Genomic DNA, 4,905 nt, shown 5'->3' on the forward strand with positions numbered 1-4,905 from the left:
AAATACCTAAGAAAAATACTATGAAAATATGACACTTTCTAAATCTAAATGAGTGACTTAAATCCACAAAATTATAACTAAACTTTCAAATAACAACCGCATTTTCCTTAACGAAGTTTCTGCATTTCTACCAAAAAGTTCAATGAAAGCCCTTACTGCAGATTCTCCAACTTCTTTTTTGGTTGCCCAGTAATCCGAAATAATTTCAGATACTGATTGTATATTATTAGATTTTTGCAGTAATTTTAAAAAACTAGGTTTTCCTTTTCCCAGTATTGAAGATGTCGAGTCACATCCTGACCATGCGTGAACAAATAACAGATGTTCTTTAAAATCCATTACTCGAGATTGAGCGTCTTTAATACTCTAGAGTTTTTTCTTTCTTTCTTGATAAAAAAAAATCTCATTTAATTCATCTTTCCAACGATACATTAGCATAACTGCGATATCAGTATCATCAGCAACAACAATGCATGGTGAAATTTCCTTTGCAACTTCCAACGATTTAGAGACAATTTTCGTGTCAGCATCCCCTTTGCAAATATATACTTCATATCCATCTCGTTTAAGGTAATCTGACAAAAGTAAAACTAATTGTGCCTTGTTGTGTGAATTCGATAGAAAAAAACCTTTTGAGTACGGAACCTGATTATTTTCTCTTATAACAAGATTTTGGGAAGAACCTTTGCATTTTCTTCTGATGTGTTCATTAGATTTAATTGAAGATTTCTTATCATAACCATCAAATATAATATAAGTGGTGGTATAATTTTGTCTTATATAGCTGATGTAGGTCTCAACAATTTCTACAAACCTCATACCTTTGTTCCAAAGAACTCTGTGGAGTAAGGAACCTCCATCAAGCACATATTTGCAAAAACTGACATTTGTACTTGGTTTAATTTCGTCGTCAGGAAGAATCACTTTGCGCAAAGATGATTTGTTTGCTTTCAGCATTAGGTTATTTTTAAATAATGGGTGTGGGAGATGAGTAAGCTCATAATCAAAATATAGTTCAACGTCATCCTCTCTTTCTGCAATTGCTGCAAGTCTATTAAAAAGGAGTGTTGGATCGACACAACAATCAATTTGTTTGTCTAGTTTTACGCTATTGGTCAAAACATCTAAAGAAAAAAATGTATTCTTCTTTTTAAACTTTGCTTCATTGAACTTAAGGCCGTTGAGAAATGTTTGTAGACGAACACCTATGTTCTCAGCCTCGTCACAATTGACAAGATCTTCACCATTGACTGATACAAGACCCGTAGATAATGAATTTAGATTTCTATCGACAGTATTGAATGGATTTCTTACAGAAAACCAGTCATAAAACAACTCACAATGTTCATAATCACATACTAATCTTTTAATACCCATTTCTTTATTGCTTTCCGTAACTCCGATGTCAAATCCAGATAATTTATGCATTGCTTCATGAACACTTGCAGAATAACAGATGCTAATTGTCCATAGGTTGCGTACATTTTCATCAAATCCTCTACCTCTAGTTAAACCACCATTGCATTTTATAGACCGCATCAGGGTCTGCTCTATTACAAGATCAGAAGATAGGCCAGTCCAATACCTTTCAGATCGGCGGACTGCGTGATGACCATCTAAAAATTGTTGATGAAACCATGGATTCGTTTCTGAAAGGTATTGCATTTCTTGCAAATAAAACCTGGAGCACTTGGCATAGTTTGAATGATATTTGATGCGGCAAATAAGTTTAGCATTTTTGAGATTGTTTGAAGATGCAAGTACCAGTTACAAGTTCTCTCTGCAACTAAAAATTCCTTTATGATAGTAATATAGTACATGTACAAGATCCATTTTTTTTTTTCAAATGTAAAAACTTTTACTACACGTAACGTTTAACTTGTAAGTTTTACTTTTCCATATAATAGTTTCAATATAATAAGACACAACCTTTTTTCGGAGTAAAACTAAATTATCCATTCATACAAAATGTTTTATTGAAAACTTTTTTTATGAAAACAAAAGAAATGATGAAGTTTTTCGCAGTAAAAATTTTCTTTTGAAAACAAAAAATCGAATGAAGTTTTGCGCGGCATTCACTTTTAACACTTTTACACTTTTTAAACGTAGATAACTTAAAAAATAATTGTTTTCAAGTCATAGTTCTTATATAAATATTGATCAGCATAAAATTCTCAATTCAACGATATATAATTAATGATATTTTGGTGTTGTCAAAATTAGCCTGTTTTTTGCCCCAATTTGCCCCAAAAGGGATGTTCCCGTAGCGCAATCAACGGGGCTTTTTTTTACGCTCATCCAGAGACTGTCTACTTCCTCTGTGCAAAGTTTCAGCTTTATACTATTTTTGTCCGGGTCAACTCGCAATTCTCTCCTACTATGTGTTCTACTGTAATATAAAGAAATCTAAATAAAAGTATTTTTAATTGGCAAAGCAGTTTTTATTTTTCATTATTAGTGACACTTAACTTACTAGTCTCTTTTTTTGCAAATAACATTTAATGACTTAGTGTTTGATATTTGTGGAGAAATTCAAGTGAAAATACAGTTTGGTCTGAAGAAAGTTAGAAATTAATCATGCTCAAATTCATGTTTTTAATTTCTAACCGACTGTTGATTATCTATTGTCAAGGTAGACGGTAGTAAAATGAAGAAATGTGGAGCTTATTTTTCTAATTTAGTCTATGGGAAATGTTAGAGATTGAGTTTGGTTTCTGTTTTTGTTTTCAAAACAAGAAACTGTTAAAAAAAAAAAAGCTAGCTCAAATGATCGGATTTACGATTTCCGCTACACAAAGATCACGTAAGTTTTTATCGGGTTTTTACGCTTAAATTAGCGGAAATTACGAAAAAGTATGTTTATAGTAGCAATATGCACATTTCAGCGGGCTTCAGATGAAATGGTCGTGAATTCCGATCGGAATGAGTGTTTCAATAGTGACCCCGGGTATCGTATTTTCGAGCTACTTCCAAAACTTCTTCGATATAAGCAGTGTGGTTTACCGTTCATTTGTCAAAAATGACCAATCAGGTTATTCCCTTCTAACACACGTTTAAACGCACCAATCATTTTTGCGGAAGTTTTTGTTTTTACTTTACACTACATCACAATGGGTGATGAGGAGGGAAAAAAAGCCTGAAAACCGACTTTCGCTAATCAGTAATGAATAATATTTATCAATAATGAATAGTATTTGCTAATAATAATAATATTTTCTAAGAATACTAAATACAGCTAAAAGAAATCCAAACGTTCAAGTCTTTCATGATTTGCTTCTGAATTATTGGATGTCTATTGAAATTTACAGAAAAGAATCAGACAGCTAAGATAATAAAGCAATTTTTTTTTTTAACGCAAATTTAACACGTCCAAAAAGCTTCCATATATGTTCGTAAAAATGATCATATCCCTGCGGAAAAACTCCAGCAGAACGAAATTTATAAAAATCGAGTTCAAACGCAAATCAAAATGGTCGGATTATAGATTTTTTTTTCAAAAATTGGTTTCGAACAACAACTGGAGCGATTGAGTGATGTAAAGGTTACAACAGTAGGAGGTGAAGTTCAAACATGTGTTGAAACGGCAACGATTGCTCTTGAGTTTGGCAATGTCTACGCCCGGTTTTAGGTTCTAATGGCAAGTTTCCAATTTTTGGAACAAATCTAATGCTTCGAATGAGGTCCATGATGTGGGGGTGAGGTGTGTGCTGGAGGAAACGTTAAAGAAGGAGGGAGAAAATGACCCTGTTTGTGGAGAATGGGAAGTGCGTAGTGAAGAAAGTGAAGTATGGTTTGATGCCAGCTCATCGGAGGAATCATCGTTGAAGACACTATATGGCTGCGTAAGGACAGATCTGAAGTCCACACAAATATGGCAGAGCTGGACGTCCTATTAAGCGGTGTTAACATGTCTTTGACAAGGAAGCTGAATAATCTCCAGTTGTTCACAGGCTCGGTACGGTTTTCATTAGATCTCTGAGCTGTAAACAGAAAGTCTAGGCTGAAATTAAAGCATCAGTTTAAATAGAATACCTGGTCGGTGAATGAGAATGCTAAAACTTAACAACCTTGCGAATTATGCTGGAATTGCGTTGATGAGTAAAGAATCAATTTTGGTAATACACAAGCGAATAGGGCACTTTAAAGTAAGAAGAACTCTGCACTTTTCTTGAGAGAAGTTCCCGACTAGAGCAAAGGAAGATGTACGAATATTGATGTACATTGACACTGCATTTAGAAGTGAAGAAACTAGAAGATTTCTTGAAAACTGGAGGGTGTGTTTGAAGTTTAGAGCCGCTTACAGTCCTTCGGGGAATTGCATCATTGAGAGAAATCACCGCACTGCCAAGAGAGTAGCAGAGCGATCAAAAATTTCCATATCGGAGGCCTTCTACTGGTACACTAAGCGGAAGCTATTACGGAAAGTGGAAAGTGGCGTAGTTTCCTTGAAATCTCATAAATATAATTCGAGCGGTTTTTTTTTATGAACATATTTAAGGGATTTTTTAAAGTAAAAATTGAATGCGAAACTTTTGTAGAGCAGAGTTTTTAATGAGTAAAGAAGATTTAAAATTGCAACGTTGTGTTCTCTGCGAAAAAAGCTACAATACTGAAATCGAGAGATACTTTTGCTTTTATCTGACGCGAAAAAGGTTCATAGGTTAAGAGTAATTTGTTACTCTTTTTATGGCATCAACAGAAAAAGTAGAAAAAGTAGTACAAATGAAATAATTCTAACCATGAACTGTTTAAACCTCTTCATTTCCTTTTGCAAACTTTCTGTGCAAAGCCCTTTTTATTTTATTTTAGAATTTAAAAATTTACAATACAAAGTATTGAAAAAACATTTCAAAACATTATTTAAAAGTTTTCGTGATTCTTTTTCAAATTCAAGCTTACAATTAA

The sequence above is a fragment of the Hydra viridissima genome, unplaced genomic scaffold, assembly GCF_058129835.1.
Source record: "Hydra viridissima isolate aposymbiotic clone 2 unplaced genomic scaffold, HvirCarnegie_v1 scaffold_2, whole genome shotgun sequence".
Classification (NCBI taxonomy): Eukaryota; Metazoa; Cnidaria; class Hydrozoa; order Anthoathecata; family Hydridae; genus Hydra; species Hydra viridissima.